Here is a 26863-nt window from a genome sequence, read left to right on the forward strand (position 1 = left end):
TGCCATTTGTAAGCATACTCTCAATCTCTTTGTTAACCTGTGCCAATTTTAAAGGATTAAGTCTATATGGATGTTGTTTGATAGGAACAGCATTTCCCACATCTACATCATGTATAGCCATTTTAGTACTTCCCAATTTATCTCTACAAACGTGCCCATGTGATATTAATAACTCTTTCAGGTCAGTTCGTTTTTCCTCTGGAAGGTAACTTAACAATTCATCCCAATTTTTAAGAACATCCTCATTTTCCAATTTAATTTGAGTTATGTCAAATCCACAGTCATCTGGATTTGGTCCGTCGCTTTGAGTTAGAATCATGAAAACCTCCTTTTTCTCTCCTTCCCTTTCAAAGTACCTTTTAAGCATATTCACATGAAACACTCGGTGAGTCTTCCTTCTATCTGGTGTTTTTACCACATAATTCACCTCACTTAATTTTCTTTCAATCTGATACGGTCCACAAAACCTATCTTTAAAGCCTCCCCTACCACTGGTAACAACACTAAAACTTTATCCCCACTGGCAAAACTACAAACTTTGGATTTCTTGTCCTCTACCCGTTCATCACATTTTGTGCAACTTTCAAATGTTGTCTAGCCAATTCACCTGCTCTATTTAATCGTTCCCTAAAATTTGACACGTAATCCAATAGTGTGATTTCCGATTTCTCACCCACCAATTTTTCCTTAATCAATTTAAGTGGTCCTCTTACCTCATGACCAAAAATTAGTTCAAAAGGACTCATTTGGTAGACTCATGAGGTGCATCCCTAATTGCAAACAATACGAATGAGATTCCTTTATCCCAATCCTCTGGATAACCTTGACAATAAGCCCTCAACATTGTCTTTAATGTCTGATGCCACCTTTCTAACGCTCCCTGCGATTCTGGATGGTACGCAGTTGATTTAAATTGTTTTATTCCTAAGCTATCCATAACTTCTTTGAATAACTTTGAAGTAAAATTTGACCCTTGATCCGATTGAATTTATGTTGGTAGTCCATATCTAGTAAAGAATTCAAGTAACTCCTCCACAATCCTTTTAGCTGTAATATTATGTACTGGAATGGCCTCTGGAAACCTAGTAGACACATCCATTATAGTCAAAAGATATTGATTTCCACTTTTTGTTTTAGGAAGCGGTCCTACACAATCGATTAGGACCCTCGTAAAAGGTTCCTGAAATGCTGGAATGAGTATTAAGGGCACTGGTTTTATAACTGCTTGAGGTTTCCCTATCACTTGACGTGTGACATGATTGACAACATTTAACTCCATCTTTCTGTAGTCCAGGCCAATAAAAATGTTTCTGGATTTTAGCTTGCGTTTTCCCAAATGACCTCCCACTGGTACCTCATGTGTAACTCACAACACCTACTTTCTATACCCTACCGGCAATACTACTTGATGAACTTCTGCCCACTTCTCATCCACCTACATATGTACAGGTCTCCATTTTCTCATCAAGACATCACTTTTACGATAATAACACTCTGGTATACTCTCAGATTCCTCTTCCGTATATGCTTTCTGATGTATCCGTTTTATTTCTACGTCTTTCCTTTGTAACTCTGCCAATTTTCCTGAGCTAACAATATCCGCCTCTTCCTCCACCTGTTCTTGTTCTTTTTCAACCATCTGATCAAAAATCGTTTCTGATAATTGCACTTCAACTTCATCTTCATCTTCACTCTTTGATTTCTCCTCTTGTCTTAACCTGTGATTTTGTGACCTTGTTACTACACAATCCGGAAAAATCCCAGGATATTCGTCCTTCAACACTTCAGTTGACTGATTTTCCACTGGCTTATCAACCACAGTAGGCATGACTCCCACCTACGATCCAGCTATATCATTACCCAAGGTAAACTGTATTCCTGGACAAGATAGTTTATCTATTACTCCTACTACCACTTCACCACTCTTCACTGGACTTTCCAACCTTACCTTATATAATGGAACGCTACTCCTCTCACCCTGAATTCAACATATCACCACCTTTTCTGGCAACATTCTTGCCAAACTACATAATTCCTCATCTCTTACCATTAAAGATTGACTAGCCCTGTATCTGTTAAAATTGTGACTTCTTTACCTGCTCCTCCTGATACACATGAGTAAACTTTACCCACACAAGTAAATTCTTTAAAGACATCAGACACCTTCTTAACAATTACTTCTTGAACAGGCTGTACAATCGTTTGCACCTCCTTCGTTTCCCTTGGGCTTTCCTTTACCACTCTAACACGTACAGGAGCAGGTCGTCTGCATAGAGAGAGCCCCTATGTTCCACCCCCCCCTAGTCATTCCCTTCCACCCCTTCGCAGCTCTCAACGCCATCGCCAACGGCTCTATGGCCAGCGCGAACAGCAACGGGGAGAGTGGGCACCCCTGTCTGGTCCCGCAGTGTCGTCTGAAATAATCTGACATTATCCTGTTCGTCCTAACGCTAGCTTTTGGGGCTGGTACAATAGTCTGACCCAATTAACCAGTCCCTCCCTGAACCCAAACTGTCCAAGCACCTCCCACAAATAGCCCCACTCCACCCGGTCGAAGGCTTCTCAGCGTCCATTGCCACCACTACCTCCACCTCCTTGCCCGTCGGGGGCATCATGATCACATTATGCAATTTTCTCAAGTTAGCTGTCAGCTGCCTGCCTTTCACAAACCCTGTATGATTGTCCCCAATCACCTCCGGTACGCAGTCCTCAATTCTAATCGCCAGGATCTTGGCCAGGAGCTTGGCATCCACATTGATCAGGGAGATTGACCTCCATGACCCGCAGGATTCCGTGTCTTTGTCCCGCTTCAGTATCAGCGAGATGGTGGCTTGCAACATCGTCGGTGGCAGGGTCCCTCTGTCCCTTGCCTCATTAAAAACCCTTGTCAGGACCGGTCCCACTATCTCCGAGAACTTTTTGTAAAACTCTACTGGGTATCCATCCGGTCCCGGGGCTTTCCCCGACTGCATGGCCTTTAGGCCCCCCAATACCTCCTCCGCTCTAATCGGGCCCCCCAGCCCGTCCCCTCGTCCACAGCCTACTTTTGGGAAGGTTAGTCCATCCAGGAACCTTTTCATCTCCTCCGGCTCTTCCGGGGGTTTAGAAGTGTACAGCTTACTATCGAAGTCCCGAAATACCTTATTCAGTCCTGCCGGGTCCTCCATTCTGCTCCCCTCCCCATCAACCACCCTATTTATTTCCCTGGCCGCCTCCCTCGTCCTGAGTTGCTGCGCTAGCAATCTACTCGCTTTCTCCCCATGCTCATACACCACTCCCCTCGCCTTCCTAAGTTGTTCCACGGCCCAACTCGTGGATAACACCCCCAGTTCCACCTGCAATCTCCGTCTCTCCCGGAGTAGGTCCTCCCCCGCGGACCCCGCATGCTCCTCGTCTATCCGGTGAATTTCCCTAACCAATCTGTCCATTTCTGCTCTGTCCGCCCTGACCCTGTGAGCCCGAATTGAGATCAGCTCCCCCCTCACTACTGCCTTCAGCGCCTCCCACAGGGTCGCTGCTGAAACCTCCCCCGTATCGTTCACGTGCAAGTAATTTTGCATACACTTCCGAAGACTCTCACATATCCCCTCCTCTGACAACAGTCCTACGTCTAACTTCCATTGCGGGCGTTGATAATTCGCCCCCCCGACCTGCAGGTCCACCCAGTGGGGGGCATGGTCCGAGATAGTGATTGCCGAGTATTCCGTATTCTTTACCTCCCCTACACAGTCCCTGCTCAATAGTGGGGATAAAAAAATCAATCCTAGAATATTCTTTATGAACATGCAAATAAAACGAGTAGCCCCATCCCGCCGGCTGTCTGTCTCTACATGGGTCCACAGCCCCCATTTGCTCCATGAACCCTTTCAGCTCCCTTGCCATTGCTGGGAGTCTGCCCGTTCTGGGACATGACCGGTCCAGCCCCGGGTCAAGGACCATATTAAAGTCCCCCCCCATTATCAACTTACGTGAGTCTAGGTCCGGGATCTTCCCCAGCACTCTTTTGATAAAGTCAACGTCGTCCCAGTTCGGCGCATATATGTTCACCAGCACCACTCTTCTCCCCTTCAGCTTGCCCCTTACCATAAGGAATCAGCCCCCGCCGTCTGCAACTACGCCCTCCGCCTCAAATTGAACCCGCTTATTGATCATAATTGCTACCCCCTGGACTTAGAATCCAAGACTGAGTGGAAGACCTGACTGATCCAGCCCTTCCTTAGCCTAGTCTGGTCAGACACTTTCAAATGTGTCTCCTGCAACTTAATTACGTCTGTCTTTAGAGCCCGCAAGTGCGCGAACACACGTGCCCTTTTAACTTGCCCATTTAGTCCCCTGACATTCCAGGTGATCAGCCTGGTTGGGGGGCACAACCCCCCCCCCCCCACCACCCCCTGCCGGTCAGCCATAAGCTTTCTTGGGCCCGCCCCCGGCCCATGCGCCGTGCCATTCCTGGCTCGCCTCTTGGCTGCCTCCACCCCCGACCTTATCATCACCTACTTCAGATCCCCCCCCACGTCAGCAAAATAAGTTCCCCCCCCCCCCCCACTTCCCCCCCAAGCAACATCCCCCGATAACCCCACCCCTGCCATTCACTGGCTGTATTCTCCCCCCCCACCTGACTCCCTTGACTAGCCAATCTGCTAGCCCGGTGACTCATCGCTCCGGCGTCCCCTTGTCTCACTTCCATTGTTTCCCCGACCTCATCTCCCCACTCCCCAGCACACCATCCCCCACTCCGACCCACTGGAGCAGTCTCACTAAAATGGGAAAGATCAAACAAGATGTAAACATCAAACAACAACGCGAGGCTGCTCCAGGTACAATACAGGTCCAGCTGTGTACACAGAAAAGTGTTAACCCACGTCCCTTTCTGAGCACCAAAAAATATATATATATAACAAAGCAATAACCCAGTACCCGTACATCCCCCATCCGAAACAAACATAAAAACCATAGACATAAATGAAATAAAAGACCCCAACCAACATCTTTAATCCCCATTGCTGACCGGCCACCCTTTTGTTACAATACAGGCTCCAGCGCACTCAGAGAGCCCAACAAAAGGTACCCACCACAACAGAAGAAAAAAAAAGGAGAGAAAACAAAACAACAGAAAAATGGAAAAAGACCATTCAAAAGGGGGGGGGGATGCCCTCCCCCCACATCCCCTACAGGCAAATACTGCCCACAAACAATACACCACAAGGCACCTTTAAAGCAGTAAACAGTCGACCTGCAGTCCAGGCACAGTAGGCGTCCCTTCAACCAGTAATTCTCAGACCCTAGCTTGCGTCCGTGGGTCCTTTTTTCGAGACCAGCCCCTGATCCCTCACAAAGTCCATCACTTCCTCGGGCTCGGAGAAGTCGTGGTGTTGGCCCTGATGCGTAACCCAAAGACGGGCCGGGAAGAGCAGACCAAACTTCACGTGCTTTTTGAACAACACCTCCTTAACTTGTTTAAAGGCTGCTCACCGCCTGGCCACCTCCTGGCTTAGGTCCTGGTAAATGCAAAGGACTCTGTTATTCCACTTGCTGCTCTTAGAGCTCTTTGCCCACTGCAGCACCCGCTCCTTCTCCACAAACCTGTGGAACCTAATCACCATCGGACGGGGAGGGACCCCCCCGGACGCATCTGCCTCGCCTGTACTCTGTGTGCCCTCTCCAGCTCCAGCGGTCACAGACAGGCTTCAGCCCCCATCAGCTGCATCAACAGGTCCGCCATGGACACTGTGGCATCAGCTCCCTCCGCCCTTCCGGGAGGCCGATGATCCTCAGATTTTGTCTACAGGCTCTATTTTCCAGCTCCTCTACTCTGTCCAGCAGTCTTCTCTGTCTCTCCTTCCACCCGTCGACTTCTAGCGCAGCAATCGTCTGCGCGTCCGCCTGCTCCTCCATCGCCTCCCCCGGCTCTTTAACTTTTTCATCCTGGGCATCCAGTCTCTGGTTCAGCTGATCCACTGCTCCAAGTTATTCCGCTTCAATGACTCAAAACTGCTCTTTATCACCTGCAGCATGTTTTCCAGTGCCTGCTGGATCGCCGGGTCCGAGGTCCGCAGGTCCGCCATCTTTGCTCCCGGGTTGCCTTTGTCCCTTCCTCTCCCATTTGCGCTGCTTTCTGCTCTCCCGCAGTTCCATGCAGCTCTGCTCACTCCTTAGCCCCCTGTGGCCGTCCTTTCAGCGCTCCACAGCCCCGCAAAACCGGGGAACCAGGTCCTCAAATCCCGCCGGAGTGAGAGCCCCCGAATGTGCGGTTCACTCACTCATTGCCGCCACCGGAAGTCTCTTGCATCATTGAATTTGTCTATGTATGTATTTGTGGAACCCATCTCTTCATTCACCTGAGGAAGGGGTTACGCTCCGAAAGCTAGTGATTCCAAACAAACCTGTTGGACTTTAACCTGGTGTTGTAAGACTTCTTACTGTGCCGATAGCTAGCAAAGCACTCCCGTGAGACAGGGACACAAATCCCCTTGTCCCCTTTGTAGCACACTCCACATCTTACAAACTGGTGACAGCAACTCCTGGTTGACTGCAAACACCAGCAACTTGGTAAAAACCCTGAGTGGTGAAGTCCCAGCTTTCAACCTTCTACGGAAAATCTGGACAAATCTCAACCGCTTGAGGACGGCCCAGGGAACACGTGGCCACTCGCTCCACAAGTGGAACATGAGGAATTGTTCAAATTGTGACCATGATCCTCCAGGTCAGACCACTGAACCTCTGCCCTGAGACATCCATTCCTGGTAGCATCACAACCATTCACCCTGCCTCAGCCGAAGCCACTGAATTGATTGTTAATCCTTTTTAAAAATAAATTTAGAGTACCCAATTATTTTTTTCCAATTAAGGGGCAATTTAGCGTGGGCAACCCACCTAACTTGCACATCTTTGGGTTGTGGGGGTGAAACCCATGCAGACGCGCAGAGAACGTGCAAACTCCACACGGACAGTGGCCCAGGGCTGGGATTCGAACCCGGGTCCTCTGTGCCGTAGGCAGCAATGCTAATCACTGAGCCACCGCGCTGCCCTACGATAGTTAATCTTGACCATCAAGCGATAACTGCTTCCCCAGGCACACAAATGAAAACAAACATCAGGTTTTGAGCCAATGTCCTCAGACAGATGCTGAAGTCAATGGTGACTCCACAGCCCGGGGACACTCAGACCAATCGTAGCAACTAACCACCCCGCCCTCCCGCTGAGATCAATCAGCTTGACTCAAGGGCACTGATCGAACCATGAACTGTAACTGGTCTGTTTAAAACTGCCTCAGTTTCACCCTATGTAATGCAATTACTAGCTGATACCTTGGAAGAGCAACTAAAAATGAAAGCAATCATACACGAGGTGAAAAGTGCTGCTTTTCAGTCTTGGCACTCAGTTGAGTTTGCCAGCCAATTACCAGTCAAAATTAATTTCCAGAAGCCTTTGTTTGGAATGTTAAACTGCAGTTGAGTCTATCATTTCACACTGAGTCACATTTCAAAGGTAGAGCTTTGTACTCAACAGTCGGATTTCAATAACACACTGACGCTATCCATAAGTCATCCAGTAACTGGAGTTCCCTTGCAGAACAGGTTTATCTTTTTCTTCAACATCAAGCTGGTGGCAATGATTAAACGCGAGAAGCTAGCAGAGTAAACTTAGGAAATCGGAATAAGTAGGCAATTATCTGAATTCTTTTTTATGAATTTCAGTTTGTTTTTGGCTAATGATTCCGCCAAGGATTCAATGCATTTCCGTACCTTTTTTATGCAAATGATTGACAAAAGAGCAGCGAGAGCGGGAGAGAGAAATTCCAGCAGACCACCACTCCAAAGGCCAATTATCACTAATGAGGGGGAGCATGTCTTTGTAGAGTGCGTATCAATCACTCACTATAAAGCGACCAGCAGTGTGATCCGTTGTTCTACTCCACAAGCACTCTTGTGGTTGCTTTGTCTCATGTGAAACAAACTCTAGCTGTGAAGCTGAATGAATGGGTCATCCGCTGGGAAGAAAATCTGGACTGGATTACACGGAACTGGCACATTCTTTCCTGAAAAGGTCTTTGCTGAAGAAAAGCCAACATGGGCTAAAATTCCATGGAACGGGGAGAGTGCAACCCCGAGTGCATTTCCTGCTGCATGAGCCGAAATGTGCGGGGCAGAACCCGGATCTGTGTGGTTTCTGCCTCAGTTGCATCGCATCTGAAATTCTGGTTGGGCTGGAGGGTCAGGGGTGGGTGGCCAGTGGCTTGAGTCTGGGTTGGGCAATCTTCCATCAGAATTATCCTTCTCACCAACTTCGGGGAAAGAGTTCTCGGGGACGTTCTCAGGCTTTCCTGTTCTAATTGTGTACATGTTGCATATAATCATTTAAATATCATTTCAGGCTCAGGGGCTGGATTCTCCATTTTGAAGACGAAGTCCCCACGCCGTTGTGAAAACTGTGGTCTTTTACACCAGGAAAACTGGCGTCAAAGGGCCACCGATTCCCTGTTTTGCTGGGGGCTAGCAGGGAGCCGGCGTAGAGCTCGCAGCTCGAGCTGCCAATATGGTCCCCAGCATTTCCAGTTCAGAGGCGACGCATGCGCACGGTGGCGGCCTGCAGCGGCCACACCGTGCTCCTTGGTGGACTCAGCTCGCGGATCTGGACTGCCGAAGTAGTGCCCCCCCCCCCCACCCCCCATCGGCCGCTCGCACGCCGTGGACCGCCCGCCCACATTGCCCTTCACCTCGAATGAAGCCCCCCCCCCCAACCCCTGTATGCCAATCGGCCCTCCCCCGACTGTGGTGGCCCCAGGCTGAGTCCGCCGCCGCCACGTGAGATTCCTGGACAGTATGAGCACATGTAAGCCACGCCGTTGGGAATTCGGCAGGTCGGGGACGGAGCATCGCGGGGCGGGCCTCAGGCAATGGCCTGAGGCGGTGGATACTCGGCGCGGCGTACTCCACGGAGACGCCGATTTTAAGAGGACGGAGACGTTTTAAAACGGCGCCGTTCCCGATTTCGGCGCCGCTCCCGATTTCGGCGCCAAAACGGATTCTCCGCTCCGTCGCAAACACGATTTCAGCGTCGGGGAGCAGAGGATCCAGCCCCAGATGTCTCTCACTGCAAGAAGCGGTGTAATATCACATGATTCCTTTCCCTTAAACAGCATTTGTAAGCGGAAGCAACAACACACCTCCGTTACAGCTCTGTATTCACCCAGCTGCCTAACCTTCAGCTTTGTTTGTATTCATGTTGAAATAGGTAATACTGTGCTTTCAGGACTTAACCATTGTGCTGAGCAATAGTGTGATTCTGTGACTGGACAACACTTGCTAAATGACACTGAAAACCAATTTAAGATTATCAGTCGGACTCCCTGTTGGACTCCCCTTACCCATGCTAGAAGCCATAAATATTCACAAAGAGGATCCTGTACTTTGCAGACAGAAGGAGCATGTATATGCATTGCACCTTTGCAACTAAACAAAGCTTGGGAGGCAGCCAATTCTTGGTTCATTTCCCATAGCAATGCCTTGAACAATCAGAGTTGATTGGTTTGAATTTAAACAAAAGCTCAGCAGTTAACTGTTCCCTGCTGCATTCCCCACAGCAACACCTCTACCAACCAGAGACCACCTGCCAACCAAACAGCACTCTCTTCTCATGCAGTGTAAATTGTTTCTTCCTTCACTGTTGATAATCTTGTGACCTGGTTCTGATGAGCGCAGAATGAAAAATAGTGGGCATGATCTAACGGCTACGTCCGGTAGATCTTGTGAAGGCTTCTCACAAGAGTTGCCCTGCTCGCCATGCTTCACGAGATCTAACAAATTTGCATATTAAAGTAAGCAGCTAGTCTTACTTTATTATGCACTTCCTGGATCTACACAAGGTGTTGGGATCTAATCCATATTCCTCGGAGACCCCCGGTGAGTGTCATTTGCCACTGGTCTCCACAAACAGGTACTGAGCAGAACAGCACTTAGACTAAGTGCGGCTTCGGCAGGGCGTTCCCCGCTGAGGCCCTGAAATAAAACCGAGTCCAGTTAGGTGGCGGCGTCTTTCTCGATGCTGCGAGCATCGGGAAGCATTCGGGCTAAACGCGCTCGATGCAGGACTCTTTTCATTCCCGTTAGATCACGCCCAGCAAGTCTTTTTTTTCAGCAATACTCAAATAGAGAAGACAACAAACCTTGACATTTTGGTCAGTTTGGCCTTGTTAGGCTGATGCAAGTACTGGGTGAAGACATGAGTTCCAGAAATATGACCAAGATCCAACTAGTTTGCTTTTTATTGAGTCACGCGCTACATTGATAATGAAATTGTTGGTTAATCACATCAAACAATTTTATCAATGAACCTATGACAAGCTTATATGTGAGAAGAAAGGCCCCAATCATAGAATCATAGAACCACTACAGTGCAGAGGGAGGCCATTCGGCCCATCAAGTCTGCACCAACTGTTGAAAGAGCACCCTATCTAGGCCCACGCCCCGGCCTTATCCCCATAACCCCACGGAACCTTTGGACACTAAGGGGAAATTTAGCATGGCCAATCCACCTAACCTGCACATCTTTGGACTGTGGAAGGAAACTGGAGCACCCGGAAGAAACCCACGCAGGCACGGGGAGAACGTGCAAACCCCACACAGACAATCAGCAAGCCCGGAATTGAACCTGGGTCCCTGGCGCTGTGAGACAGCAGTGCTAACCACTGTGCCACCATGCTGCCCCAATGATGGAGAACCTTGGGAATCATTGGTCCAAAGTGCCCTCCTCCCTCCCAAGCATTGCTACGTTTACACATAACCTGTTTAAAATCACCCATTAACTGAACTTCCGCCCTGATTGACCCAGTCCAGGTGACATCGCAATTATTCATAATGCTTCAACTGAAACCACTAAACAGCTTATTAACCGCGACATCAAACAAAATCTGATTCACAGCCATACAAGTTGAAAGAAAATCAGGTTTTTATCCAATATCGTCAGACACCCGTCAAAGTCAGTGATGACTTCACAGCCCAGGGACACTCAGGCCAATTGTTAACCCAGAACTGTACTGTATCTCAAAATTATATATTATGAAAGGAATTGATCTAATTTACCTTTGAATTTGAGCCAAGCAATACCATTTGCTTCCATTGTCTCCCTGGTGTCTGTTCCGTAGATTCGTTCTGAAGTTAACCTCCTTCAAACACGATTTTACCGCTCGAGACAAGGTGGAGTGATATCTCTTGGTCTGTATTGCGAAGTCCCTTTAGAATCCTCAAAGCAACAAAGGTATCATATCCCAAACAATTTTTTTCCCAGTAAGAACATACCTAATATACATAATTGAGAATGAAAAGAAAGGAAATTTGGATTTATATGACTCCTTTCATAGGAACAGGTGTAGGCCCTTCAGCCCCTTGAGCCTATCCCGCCATTCAATAAGATCATGGCTGATCTGTGATCTAACTCCATATGCCTGCCTTTGTCTCATATCCCTTAATATCTTTGCTTAACAAAATTCTATCTCGGATTTAAAATTATCAACTGATCTAGCTTCAACTGTTGTTTGTGGGAGAGAGTTCCAAACCTCTACCACCATTTCAGTGTTTCCAGGCATCTCTCCTGAATGGCTTAGCCCTAATTCTTAGACTATGCCTCCTCAGTTTTAGAATCTCCAACCAGTAGAAATAGTTTATCTTTATCTACCCTGTCTTTTCCTGTTAATATCTTCAATACTTCAATCAGATCACCCCTTAACCTTCTAAATTCTAGCAAAAGCATGATCACTGGACACCCCAAAGTATTTTACAACCACTGAAGTGTTGTCCTGGAGAAACATTTGCCTCAAACAATGCACTGAAGCATTTTTTTTAGATCAAAATGATTGCCGTGACCTTTCTAACTGGTGTCGTCACTGGAGATACTCCCGCTTAGAGAAACCGGCTGAGATTCCTGATAGTCTGCTCTAAAAATATAGTGAAATTGCACCGAAAGAAATTGGGCTGGTTTTCGATGGAGTTACACCGACTGGCAGAAGCACAGGTCTGTTGCAAGTTTGTTAGTAAATCCAGGCCCCTCATGTATCCAAGTTGAATTGACCAACAATAGAGCTCAAACCTGGCATCTTCTTGGTTGCTGTAGTTCAGATCCACCTGTTTATTCCTGAAGCTTTCGCTGTGCTATTCTTTACCGAAAGGTGGGGAAATCAAAGATGGTGATTTATGTTTTAACCGCAGAATTAGTGTCTTTAGAGAATAATAATTTTTTTTTGTAGATAAAATCCTCTCCCAGAACAGACCCAAGTCTGTCTGAAAATTAACAAGTCTCTTTGAAACGAAGGATGACAAACGTATGGAGACTTTTATAGGTTAAAAGAACATCTGCTGGTGAAAATTGCCTTTTTTAATGATCGACCTTTCAGGGCAATGATAAGGCGTTTGCAAAGAAATGAAATATACATATTTAATATAAAGCAGGATTGCTTTTCAGAAAAAAATTCTACTTTGATTACTTGGCATGGTCAATTTTTTTTGGAAACCATTTTCTTTAATAGTATTTTTTGATATCAGAAATTGATGCTGTTTCTAAAGTGATGCTGTTCCATGAGATTGAACCGTTCAAGGAGATGAGTCTCAAATGATTTATGAATATGTGTGCAAAATTCATAATTATCCAATAGGCAAACATTCCTGTAACGTAATCAATCCCGTTGTTTTAGATCACAAACTTTAGATCACAAACTTTAGAAGGACTGTGCTTTATTTTACTTTGCCCCCTTCCCCCACCACTGCCCCCCAGCCCATCTTGCTCTCCATGTTCTGGGGTGTAAAGGAGTCTTTAAGCAGGTACTAAACAGACCAAAAAGACAAAGGTTTGATTTTTCTGTAGGGTGGCCTGGTGGCTCTGTGGTGAGCACTGTTGCCTCACAAAGCCAGGGTCCCGGGTTCAATTCTGACTTTGGGTGACTGTGTGGAGTTTGCACATTCTCCCTGTGTTTGCATGGGTTTCCTCCGGGTGTTCCGATTTCCGCCCACAGTCCCAAAATATGCAGGTTATGCGGATTGGCCATGCAAAATTGTCTCTTAGCGTCCAAAGGTTAAGTGGGCTTATTGGGTTACAGGAATAGGGAGGGTGAGTGGTCCTAGGTAGGTGTTCTTTCGAAGGGTCGATACAGACTTGATGGACCAAATGGCCTCCTTCTACACTGTAGGGATTCTGTGGGATTCTGTGATTAGGAGTCAGGCTGCTGTCATTCACATTAGCCTGCTTGGTTCAGTGGACGGGCAAATACACCAGGTCTTTCTGCCCATGATCTTGAACGGGTTTTTGTTCCTGAAGGTGTCCATGTGTGGATGTTGGATGTGGACAGGATCGGGCTTAGCAAAGTCTCCCAAAACTCTGTGACCATGCAGCGTCAGAATGGCCAATTTGGTGGGGGATGGGTGGGGGTGGTGTGGTGAAGCCAGTACCCAGAGTGTGAATCAACCACTTCTGGGCAAGAGCGGCAAAGGCGAGATATTTTTTGAAGGTGTTATTGGAAGAAAGTATTTTTGATAAAAGCTGGTGCTTTCACCCTGCTTAAATCACCGAACAGATATGCGTAGGGTGTCATGGGAATCTACCAGGTCTGTGGAGCCCTTTTGATCTATGTAGCTCCATTATTAAAACACCCCTTCTTTTGATTAACATCAAATTCAGACAAAATTCACATCAGCCATCAAGCTCCAGTCCTGGATTGAAAATAATTGGGCAAATTGGGGAAATGAGGAGGCATTCGTTTTGCAGAATTTTGTAATGCTATGAAAAGGCATCCTCAGAAAAGCATTTTTAATCAAATTCTACAGAGACATTCAGAAGGGAAGTAGATGCGAAAATATATTTAAAGAGAAATAAATTGAAGGATTGAAAGGCTAGGTTGTGGGAACGTTTCCAAGAGCTAGCTTAGGCACTTCTGTAAGGAGCAACAAAAGGAGTCCACACCGAGTTGTAGAGAAAAACAAAACTTATTTTATTTAACACGTTAATGATCATATACAGCTCCAGTAGTTCCCTGCTGGGTCTTCTCTAGTCGGTGCCTGACTGGTCGACTCAATTAATACAAAGACGCATGGGCTTTGTTAAGGGTCCCCCGCCCCCTTATCAGGGGAGCTCATGTTCTGCAAACTCCCTTGGAGAGTGGACCATCCCTACCCCGTAAGACCCAGGGTGGTTATAACAGGCATGGTGAGTTGAATGGCTTCCTTCTAAGCTCTCAGAGTGTATGGCATCACCGGGCACTCCTGCTGTCCTACATAGGGCACACACACACCCAGTCCCCCATCCCCATTGACTTCAAACTATCGACCTGGCTTGCCATCAGTTTCAGGCGTGAAGTTGGAGAATACCCACACAGCTGAAGTTCAAAGGTAACATCTCCTAGATTTAATACTGAAGAGGCCAGAACAGTTTGCCTCTGCTCTTGGCTTTTGTCTGAGCACTGCTGCCCCATTTAAAATCAGGGTTTTTTAAAAAAATCAATTTTTACGGGATGCCGGCTTCGCTGGCTGGGTCAGCATTTGTTGCCCATCTCAAATTGCCATTGAGAAGGTGGTGGTGAGCTGCCTTCTTGAACTGCTGCAGTCCGTGTGGTGTAGGTAAACCCCCTGTGCAATTAGCGAGGGAGTTCCAGGATTTTGACCCAGTGACAATGAAGTAATGGAAAGATAGTGCCAAGTCATGATGGTGAATGACTTGGAGGAGAACATCTAGGTGGTGGTGTTCCAATGTGTCAGCTTCCCTTGTCCTTCCAGATGGTAGTGGCCATGGGTTTGGAAGGTGCTGTTGAAGGATACTTCGCTGAAGAACTCATAGCTGGGATCGGTTATTTTTATGAAATGGAGTTCAAAGAATTTAAAGTCTCAGTTCTAAATTCAATGAAATATTATTATAGTGAGCACCCTGTTATAAAATAATTAATTTAATTATGTTTCCCATTTAGAATAATTACGCTTTTGCTTAATAATTATTTAGCTGTAAAAGTGATTAATTTTCTCATTAACAATGCATTGGGATAGAGTGAACACGTGTATCCATGGCGTACTTCCTGTGTGAGCTTCAAGCATCGATCTAAAGAGCAATTACAGTATTAAAGATTTAGGATGGAAAACAAATGAGTGTTCCCAATTAAAAAGCATGCTTAAAACAGCTATTGAAGGACCCATTTGTGATGTGCCCTTGGCCTGAATATAGATGTTTGAAAGTATTACAATGAAAGGCTCGTATTTGTCACAAACCTTCAATTAGGTTTCCACCAAGTCTACTTTTTCCAAAGAAAGTAAATCCAAATGCTTTAACTTTCCCTCATGCATTGAATTCCTCAGACTCTGATATCTGAGAAAATTGACTGCTTTAAGCAGATAAATATTTGGGTGTGAGATTACAGGTTACAGGGATAAGCACAGACTGAGCTAATTAGTAGCGCCTTACTCATAAGTGAAAGGCCACAATGATTCCTGTGTTTCTTAGACTAAGATGAATGATGTCTGTGGAGGGTAGCTTACCAGGGTTGAGTGATGGTCATGTAGGGCTGAATTCTCCGTTTAGGAGATTAAAGCCTGAATTCTCCGGCCATTGGGATTCTCACTTCCCACCGGCAGTACACCCCAACCTTCGGGTTTCTGGGGACATGGGCTGGCTTCAATGGGAAAGCCCATTGCCAAGTGGTAGGACTCTCTACTCCCACCTCAAACAAAAGGCGCGCCACCGAGAAACAAGCGGATCAACTTGAAAATCCTGCCAACATACACCAACGGGAGGGCGTAAAAACAGAAGAGATTCCTGGTCAGCCGCATGATGGAAGGAAATTTGAGCCTCTATCATCATTATCCTTAGCATGTGAAAGTGCCACTGCAACGCAGACTCCTTCGGGGTCCTGGTTGGTTCAGTTGGCTGGATGGCCCATGTGGATAAAATTAATTCTAGGAGCAAGCGATTCAATCCCCAATCTAGCTGGGGAGGATTGGGGACCTGCCTCTTTGTCCTATCCACTGGAAGCCATGCTGTGGAGATGCCGGAGATGGACTTGGGTGGGCACAGTAAGAAGTCTTACAACACCAGGTTAAAGTCCAACAGGTTTGTATCAATTCACTAGTCTTTAGAGCGCAGTTCCTTCCTCAGGTGAATCACCTGAGGAAGGCGCTGCGCTCTGAAAGCTAGTGATTTGAAACAAACCTGTTGTTTTTTAAGCTGGTGTTGTAAGACTTCTTACTATCCACTGGAAGTCATGGCACTGTGGATCATACCTGCCTTTGGGCAGCTGAAGAAGTAGACTCCATGATAGGACGTATCATATGTGGTCAATGGATGGAGCCTGTGACATTCCATTTTGGTCACTCACAGATCGAACAACACATGAATTAGCATAATCTGTGGCATATTAATAATTTCAGTCTGTACCTGCCCTTGTAGTCTCCAATTCCTCTCTCCACTCTTTAATAAGGATACTGGGAGTCCACACCGAATAAAATATGAAACAAAGTTTAATTCACACAAACGATAGATACACTACCCGGTAGAACCCTATCGGGTTCCTAGTCTGGTTGATTCCTTGCTGGCCGACCTTCTATACATCAATTGTGATACCCTGCCCCTGGCGTGGGAGCTCCTACTTCACAAGGAATATTGGGAAAGCAAACATTCCCACCCCATAGTTCCATGTGGGATATTACACACTCAATGCTCAGGCACGGTATAAGTTGTGGGTATTAACACCAATAAGGAAAACAAGTTGTGTATCTTTTGTCTTCAAAAACGTTCATGGCATTTTGAAATAAAATGTTGCCAGTTCTATCACATTCCACTGCAAAGAATGAAAACATTGTGTACACAATGTACTTTAGTAAAAAAGGCAACACACTCCATTAAGTCTACCATTTAATGTAAAAGCCTTTGTACTTGCTTTGTCCTCGGTATTTATTGATTGCTCCATTTGGCCTACATATTTGGCACCAGAACCTCTTTTCCACTTCCTCCACTGCACAAATCTGCGGTGAATGGGGTGTGCTCAGATCTTGCTCTTTCATCTCTGGGACCTGAATTCTATTTCAGCTGAGAATGGGTCACCAATTTGGGTTGGAAAGCGATGGCAGAAAATTGAGGAAGCCGACACCTTTACTCAAATACCCAACATAGGCTCCTATTGCAGTGCTCAGAAAACCATGTGCCAAGAATACTAACTCATGGAAACTACCCCCATAATACAGAAATTACTGACAACATCAGATTTTCTGCCCATTAACTATTATGGATGGGTGATAAATCTAGGAGTGAGACTTTAAGGTGCTTTTAGAATCCTCCAAAATCATCTTGTGGCTTTAAAAATTATCTGTGAAACTTTTACTATGTAATTGCCTCTTTGCAAAATAGTGAAATGCAGCCATTCTTTTTCATTTAGTTCATATTTTAGGTGCATTAATATCATTAATTTCCTCAGTGTCGAGCAGGTCTGTGGCTGCATTCAGCTGTTAATGTGACCAAGAATCCCTACCTAATAGGAAAGGACAGTTTCGGCAATGTAAAATGTGATCCTTTTGTACATCACAATGAGGTGGGAAAATGTTCATGTAATCAGTTTTAAATGCAATAATGGAAATCTGAGGTATTGCAGAATATGTTCGGGCGTGATAAGCCATTCTGCAGCATTTTTGCTAATAAACACTTCCTGTGTGTGAAATTGGAATTATCATTGAAATAGCTAGGAATGGTAGAGTGGATTATTCTTTAACTCTCCTGTGTTGCTGAGTATGTGCTTACTGGGTTTTAGGCTGTGCAGCCTGCAGTTTAGACTAAAAATGGCTATAGTGAACCACATATTTAGAGGAGAAAGCATGACAGACTTGGGTTTAAGCAGCATCTTTTTTTGACCTCACGCTGTCCTTTACAGTCAGTGTGTTTTAAATGTCGCCATTGTTGTATCATGGAAAATATGGCATCAGAGCCAAGTCCCACAGATAGATCATCTCGTTTATGCTGTTTGTTGGAATTATATCATTGTCGTTGGATGAAAATCCCAGAACTTACTACCTGACAACAATCTGGGAGTACTCTCACTTCAGACTGAAGAGGTTCAAGGCAGCTATCATCACCTTTCCAAGGACAATTACAGAAGGTAATTAAATGCTCACCTTTCCAGGGGAATATCCTTCAATAAATAAAAGAACACATTTTAACATGGGGATGATGCAAGTAGAGCAAGTGGGAAGAGATATTTGGAATTATCTCTGGCCACTTGAGCATCTAAACAGGTCATAGCTGATGCACTATGTGTTGTCAACAAACATGAAAACATAAAGATTACTTGACATCCTATACTGCAAATGCTGCATTTCAACAGATCAAATTCCTCAATAGGTTTAAATTATCATTTTTTCACTTGAGCTATTTATGTTGTGTGCCAAAATGTTAAAAAACAAAGTTGGTTTGGTTTCCACTTTGAATGGTGTTTCGATCTCTCTTCGGGTAACTTGTGGCCTGATCTGGATTGGGAAGGTTTCCCACCATTTATGATTGACTCAGGTCCAACTCCAGTGGGTTTCTTCAGCAGTTCCTATATTGATACTGCAATACATTCTCAGCTCCAATATAAGTACATCTCTTTCTTGTACAGACAACTCCATCGGACTCTTGCACATGACTGCTGATGTTACATCATGATACACATCGCTAGCTCACTAATAACTATTAACCCATTACTCTGTGCCCGGGATTTTTCGGCCTTTCCCACCAGCAGGATCTTTCCCACCAGAAGGCGCTATCCATGGCAGCGCGGCCGATGGTCAATGCAAATTGCTATTGTCTTCAGCGGGACTGGAAGATCCTTTCGGCATCCAATGATGAGCCACTTCCACCGATGGAAAACCCGCCACCATGGGGGCTAGGAAATCCTTGGCGACACCTCCCCGCAAAAATAATCTCCATTTTGTTTTAATAACAATTTTAAACTGTCTGCATTACATTTTCAAACCTCTTTTAAGCCTTCTGTGCTGTTACAGATTTGATCCAACTCCTACCAGTTCCTCCCCCTCCAAGTTAGTCTCACTCTTTAATCTCCCACAGTGTTCTCCATTCTCTGGGAGGACTTTGTGGAGATTTACTGTCGCTCGTCTGTTCCCTGGAAGTCAAATCCATTGGCAGAGCAGCTTTCCATGGCTGCTGGTAACTGAGCTGTGATCTCTAAGACGACTGACGTGTAAGAGCCGAGAATTTTCTTTCCCTGAATCATAGAATCATGGAATCATAGAATTTACAGTGCAGAAGGAGACCATTTGGCCCATCGCACCTGCACCGGCCCTTGGAAAGAGCATCCTACTAAAGCCCACGCCTCCACCCTATCCCCGTAACCCAGTAACCCCACCTAATCATTTGGACACTAAAGGGTAATTAAGCATGGCCAATCCACCTAACCTGTACATCTTTGGACTGTGTGAGGAATCCGGGGCACCCGGAGGAAACCCACACAGACACGGGGAGAAAGTGCAAACTCCACAGGAGAGAAGGCTGTAGGACATAGGCAATCACACTCTCTTCAACATGAAGAGGACAAGCCAGCACCCTCGCTGAAATCCTCTGCCCCCTCTTTGCACACCGAGGAAAAGCCTGAGGAGGTGAAGTATCTTCAACTTCAACGAAGAATCGCACAGTTGCATCATTCACCGCGGCATTGAGGACGACGGAAAAGGTATTCCGCAATTGAGATTTGAATAAATCTGGAATATGAAAAGAATGATAAAATGGAAACGTAGCAGGATATGAAGAAAATATAATTCCCCCACTACATTTGCAGTGCTACTTTCACTTTCCATTGGTAGTGATAATGTAGTCAACTCGCTTCGGCATGAGGCTGCTCCGCTGCAGGCAATGGGCTGATGGTATCGTCATAAGAAAGTAAAACTCCACCATCATCAATAATGGAGTGAATCTAGATAAAAGATAGAGGACTGTTCAGATGGTGGGTTGCATCTGAACTGGAGGGGGACCAATATCCTGGGGGGCTGATTTGCTAATGCTACAAGGGAGAGTTTAAACTAGACTGGCAGGGGGTAGGATCCTCAGCAGCAGAGAAGCAAATGACGGGCTGAAAGGCAATGCAGTACTCAGCAAGGGCAAGCTGTATAGGCAGGAGCACGGCACAAAGCGTGGAAAACCTGTTGGATTAAATTGCATCTATTTCAATGCAAGAAGGTTGACAGGTAAGGCTGATGAACTCAGGGCAGGGATAGGTACATGGAACTGGGATATTATAGCCATAACTGAAACATGACTTAGGGAGGGACAGGACTGGCAGCTTAATGTTCCAGGGTACAGGTGCTTTAGGCGGGACAGAGGTGGAGGAAAGAAAGGAGGAGGAGGAATTGCATTTTTGATTATGAGGAGCATCACGACACTGGCACTGTGAAGCAACAGTGCTAACCACTGTGCATCTGTGCTGCCCAATGTATGAAGGTGGATAAATCTCCAAGGAAACTGCGTGAGGCTAGAGGCAAAATTGTGGGAGTTCTGGCTGAGATATTTGCATCATTGTTAGCCACGGGTGAGGTGCCAGAAGACTGGAGGGTAGCAAATGTTGTGCCCTTATTTAAGAAAGATCGCAAAGAAAAACCTGGAAATTATAGTCAGCCTAACATCTGTGGTGGGTAAGTTACTGTCGTGTTGGGTGTTCTGATGTACAAACGATCCAACACGGCTGGAGATGGTGTAACTCAATTTTATCAACTACTCAACTGTAACAGCACACTGCTAACTTGGGTACGTGCATTACCAGCTAATCTGTGGACCCTGTCCTATCACTATCTGGGTGAGGCACTCAGCACATGGTGAATGTCTGAGTGGCAGGCTCTGAGCTCGGTGCTCTGAGCTGGCTGCTGCTGTAACGAGCGGGAACTGTAGTGTCCCCTGTTTTTATAGTGTGTGTGCTCTCACTGTGATTGGCTGCGATGTTGTGTGTGTGTTGGTTGGTCCTACTGCATGTCCATCAGTGTGTGTGTCATTGCACCATGATATGCTGATCTAAATATCATGACATCCCCCCTTTTCACAAAGAATATGTGCCTACATGATAATAAATAAAGAAGTGTAGTGAGTGCATCTAATCATGTGTGTGCAATATTTACAACAATATGTACATGTGGCTAAACTATATACACAGGAAGGTGCCAGGTGCAGAAACTAACTATGTTACACCAAGAACAAAACCAATGTTATTAACAAACAATAACAAAATCTTAAACAGTATGGCAAAAAGTCTGAAACAGTATGTCAGAACAAGTCAGTGAGTCCAATATGAAAAGGTTCATAAATGAAGTCTCTCAGGTGGGCGACTTATTTGGGTTGACCGTCAGGGTGGCACACCACTCGTCGTCCGGATCAATGCTGTGCACTGACAGCGGCTGGTGCTTTCGACACGGGGACAGCTTGTTCTTGTTGATGACAGCAACGCGGAAGGGCTCCCTGTCCTCAGTGTCATCCCTGTGTGATGTCGGGATCAGACTCGGTGAATGTGGGTTGAATTGCCCGAACGTTTCTGCGAGGCTGGTTAAACGGGTACGAGTTGGCAGGCTGAGCTGCTCGACAGCAGGCAGCATAGTGGCCCAACCTGCCATAGCGTAGCCATTGTCGCGCTTTGGCAGGACATTGCCGCTTTAAATGGGCAGAGCCACAGTTGCCGCACGCTGTGACGTCAGTGCGTTCGTTGCGCCACTGCGCATGCGCGGTGCGGTCTTGCGTAGTGCGCGCCTGCGCATTGCATTCCTCTGCGTCAGCGTCCACTCTTTTGGCGCGTACGAGCGCGGGAGGCCTCGGAAAGCGCGCGAAATGGCCGGCCTCCTCCAGGCCGCGGCCCGGGAGGTACTCGATCGTCTGGATCCGCTCCACCTCGTGGGGCCCGTGCCGTGCCGTTTCGGCCGCCTGGGTGTGTGAGTACCGGCTGGTGGCATTCTCATGCTGGATGCAGGTCTCGACGGCAGTTGCCAGGCTGAGTTTCTTGACCAGAAGGAGCTGCTGACGCAGGGTGTCCGACATGACTCCGAAAACTATCTGGTCGCGTATCATGGAGTCAGAGGTGGTCCCATAGCCGCAGGACTGCGCGAGGATGCGGAGGTGTGTTAAATAAGACTGGAAAGGTTCATCCTTACCTTGCAGGTGCTGCTGGAACAGGTACCTCTCGAAGCTCATGTTTACTTCAACACTGAAGTGTTCGTCGAACTTCAGGAGCACCGTCTTGTATTTGGTTTTGTCCTCGCTGTCCGCAAATGTAAGGGAGTTAAAGATGTGGATGGCATGTTGCCCCACCGTGGAGAGAAGAAGGGCAATCTTCCTGCTGTCCGATGCATTCTCCCTGTCTGTGGCCTCGAGGAAGAGCTGGAAGCACTGCTTGAACAGTTTCCAATTGACCCCGAGATTGCCAGCGATTCGGAGCGGCGGCGGCAGGTTGATGTTCTCCATGGTGCAGGACGGCGGACTGCTGATACGTTGGTCTCACAGGCGCACGTTTGCGTCCACTTCTGGTATCATGTCGTGTTGGGTGTTCTGATGTACAAACGATCCAACACGGCTGGAGATGGTGTAACTCAATTTTATTAACTACTTAACTATAACAGCACACTGCTAACTTGGGTACGTGCATTACCAGCTAATCTGTGGGCCCTGTCCTATCACTATCTGGGTGAGGCACACAGCACATGGTGAATGTCTGAGTGGCAGGTTCTGAGCTCGGTGCTCTGAGCTGGCTGCTGCTGGAATGAGCGGGAACTGTAGTGTCCCCTGTTTTTATAGTGTGTGTGCTCTCACTGTGATTGGCTGCGATGTTGTGTGTGTGTTGGTTGGTCCTACTGCATGTCCATCAGTGTGTGTGTGATTGCACCATGATATGCTGATCTAAATATCATGACAATTACCAGAAAGGATTCTGAGGGATGAGGTATAAAGACATTTGGAAAGACAAGGAGCTGGATTCTCCGCAACCCCACACCATAATCGTGCCAGGCGCCGGTTTGGCGATTCTCTGGGACCCGAAAATCCATTGACAGGTGTCCGCCCAGCAATCCTCCGCTCCTGACAGGCCAAGTTCCCGACGGCATGGAACCACCCACCTTTTGCTGGTCAGGATGCTGGCGTGGCGGCTGCGGACTCAGTCGGGGGCGGGGGGGGGATCGGACACCGGGGGTGGGCCTTATAGGCGGCCGGGGGTTAGATTCACGCAGTTTGATGCTCGGCCACATGGCCTATCGGGGGGGTCTCCTTTCTGTGTGTAGCTCCGCGGTCTGAGTCCCCCATGGAGCTTGGCGCAGACTACAAACCGGAACTGCGGGAGTCTGTATCCGCAGCTAAAGATGCGAGATGTAGGCCAGGTCTCTGCTAGCCACCTGCAGTGCATTGAATTAGGTCAACTTGTTTCTCGGAATTTCTGGAATAAAACTCCACCGTGTTTACCTCGGCCTGGGGACATAGTCCCATTTTGGAAGAATCCAGCCCAGGTTTTGATTAGGAGTACTCAGCACGGCTTTGTGCATGGGAGATAATTCCTTACAAATTTGTTAGAATTCTTTGATGGTAGCATTGTGGTTAGCACAATTGCTTCACAGCTCCAGGGTCCCAGGTTCGATTCCGGCTTGGGTCACTGTCTGTGCGGAATCTGCACATCCTCCCCGTGTGTGCGTGGGTTTCCTCCGGGAGCTCTGGTTTCCTCCCACAGTCCAAAGATGTGCAAGTTAGGTGGATTGGCCATGATAAATTGCCCTTAGTGTCCAAAATTGCCCTTAGTGTTGGGTGGGGTTACTGCGTTATGGGGATAGGGTGGAGGTGTTGACCTTGGGTAGGGTGCTCTTTCCAAGGGCCGGTGCAGACTCGATGGGCCGAATGGCCTCCTTCTGCACCGTAAATTTTACGATAATCTATGAAGTGACCAAGAAGGTTGATGAGGGGCAGCACAGTAGCCTAGTGGTTAGCACGATGGCTTCACAGCGGCAGGGTCCCAGCGTTCGATTCCCGCTTGGGTCATTGCCTGTGTGGAGTCTGCATGTTCTTCCTGTATCTGCGTGGGTTTCCTCCGGGTGCACCGGTTTCCTCCCACAATTCAAAGACGTGCAGGTTAGGTGGATTGGCTATGTTAAATTGTCCTTAGGTTCGATGGGATTACTGGGTTACGGGGATAGGGTGGAGGTGTGGGCTTAAGTAGGGTGCTCTTTCGAAGAGCCGGTGCAGACTCGATGGGCCGAATGGCCTTCTGCACTGTAAATTCTATGATCTGAGGGCAGGGCAGTAGACAGAGTCTCTATGGACTTCAGTAAGGCCTTTCATAAAGTTCCCCGCTGCAGACTTCTTTGGAAGGTTAGATTACATAGGATACAGGGAGAGCTGGCAAATTGGATATACAATTGGCTTGATGGTAGGAAGCAGAGGGTAATGGTGGAAGGATGCTTGTCGAACTGGAGATCTGTGACTAGTAGTGTGCCTCAGGGGTCAGTGCTGGGCCCATCGCTGTTTGTTATCCATATCAACGATTTAGATGAGAATGTACAAGGCATCATCAGTAAGTTTGCAGATGACACTAAAATAGGTGGTATTGTAGGCAGTGAAGAATGTTTCAAAAATTGCAGCAGGATCTTGATCAGATGGGGAAGTGGGCCGAAAAATGGCACATGGAGTTCAATATAGATAAGTGTGAAGTGTTGCATTTTGGAAAGTCAAATCAAGGTAGGACTTTCACGGTGAATGGTAGGACCTTAGGGAGTATTGGAACAGAGGGATCTTGGAGTTCATGTGCACAGTTCTCTAAAGGTGGAGTCACAGATAGATAGGGCAGTGAAGAAGGCTTTTGGCATGCTGGCCTTCATCAGTCAGTGCATTGAGCATAGAACTTGGGAAGTTATTACAGGACATTGGTGAGGCCAAACCTGGAGTACTATTTTCAGTTTTGGTCGCTTTGCTATAGGAAAGATGTTACTAAACTGGAGAGAGTGCAGAAGAGATTTACAACGATGTTGCCAGGACTCAAGGGACTGAGTTATAGGGAGAGATTGGATAGGCTATGACCTATTTCTTTGGAGAAGAAAACTGGAGAACGAGGGGTGATTTTATAGAGGTGTATAAGATCATGAGAGGCACGGACAGAGTGAATGCACTCAGTCTTTTTCCCAGGGTTGGGGAAACAAGAACTAGAGGGCTTAGGTTTAAGTTAAGAAGGGAAAGAATTAATGGGAACCTGAGGAGCAACTTTTTTACACAGAGCATGGTACGTATGTGGAATGAGCTGCTGGAGAAAGTGGTTGAGGTAGGGACATTGACAACATTTAAAGGGTGTTTGGACAGATACCAGGGGCGAAATTCTCCTACCCGCCCCACCACATTTCTGTGCCGACCGGCCGGCGGGAGTCTCCGTAACACCGACCGGTCAATGGGGTTTCCCATTGTGGGGCAGCCCCACGCCGTCGGGAAACCCCCCGGTGCCGGCAGAACGGAGACTCCCGCCGGCGGAGAATGACGCCCATGGATAGGAAAGGTTTAGAGCGATATGTGCCTAATGCAGGCAAATGAGGTTAGCTTAGATGGGATTTTGGTTGGCATGGACCAGTTTGGGCTGAAGTGCCTGTCGCTGTGCCATAGATTCTATTCTATGTAGAAGCTCTGTAGTTTAAGCCACTGTTTTAGTGCTGAAGGTGAACCTTTGTGAAAGGAGATCTTGCTGCGGAGCTTGAAGTTTCGGCATCAAATTACTTTCACGCAAACTAATAGGCTTTACATTTAATCTGGCAGTTTGATCCATCTTGGAGTCAAGCATTTTGTTCTCCCTGAACAGCTCAGGGCGGCCAGCCAACGATATGCAATGCATTTCATGGTGGGTCCAGTGAAAGAGAAATACAAATTCAACTCTTTGGCAGCAAATGGAGCCAACTCCACAAAAGAGACATCAGAAAATTCATGGGCGAGATTCTCCGTTCATGAAAATTGGTGTTGACACCAGGACAGAATTCACGGACTTCCACGACAGCAAAACTGGCACCGCGCCTGGACCGATTCGGCAAACGCTTTTGGGGCTGGCACCAGCGCCACGTGCAACACAATCGATTCCAATGAGAAATGGTGCCGGATTCACCGGGTCCATGATTGACATCAGGAGGCTGGGACAAGCTGCAGCCGCATATACACACTTTACTCCCAGCCAACAAGATGGCACTGATTGTGCTGGAACACGCCCATCCAGCTATCGGTCAGCGGGACACAGAGGGCACCTAGGGGGATGCCCTGGGGGGGGGGAGACCCTTGTGAACTGTGGCCCTAAGTTCACAGTCGCTAGTCAGCGGTGTGCACAGCTGCATGGCTGCTTTGGAGGCTGCGGCAATGGTGTTACGTGCCCGTCCATCCCACCCCCACAGCCGTCTCCTGGCCATCCCCTGCTATTCCCCCCGGCCCTGGCAAATGCCCTCCCACTCCGGCCAATGGCACGACTGTCTGTAAACTATGGCAATGTTGAACACTTTCCGTTCCTCTCTCCCCCTGACCAACCATGCGCCTCTTTCATGATTTTTAAAAGCACAAGCAAACCTCACTGTCGGGAATTTGCCCCAGTGGAAGCGGAGAATCGCGAAGGCCCCAGAGAATACCGGGTCAGGCAAGTTAATGATATGCCAATGGTGTTTCCTGTATGTGCATTCTGTGACGCATTGACGCCACTGTCGAGGCACTGGAGAATTGCAATTTGCGTGAAACCGCTGCCCGCCACAATTCGGCATCAAAACCAATTTTCCGCCCAATCGCGATTCCCAATTCCACGGAAGCCAATGGAGAATCCCGTTCCATGTGTTTTGGCAGTAGATTGACAGAGCGTACCAATCTCTAGAACCTCATCCTTCAGTGGATCACCCAT

Source organism: Scyliorhinus torazame, chromosome 18, assembly GCF_047496885.1.
Source record: "Scyliorhinus torazame isolate Kashiwa2021f chromosome 18, sScyTor2.1, whole genome shotgun sequence".
Lineage (NCBI taxonomy): Eukaryota > Metazoa > Chordata > Chondrichthyes > Carcharhiniformes > Scyliorhinidae > Scyliorhinus > Scyliorhinus torazame.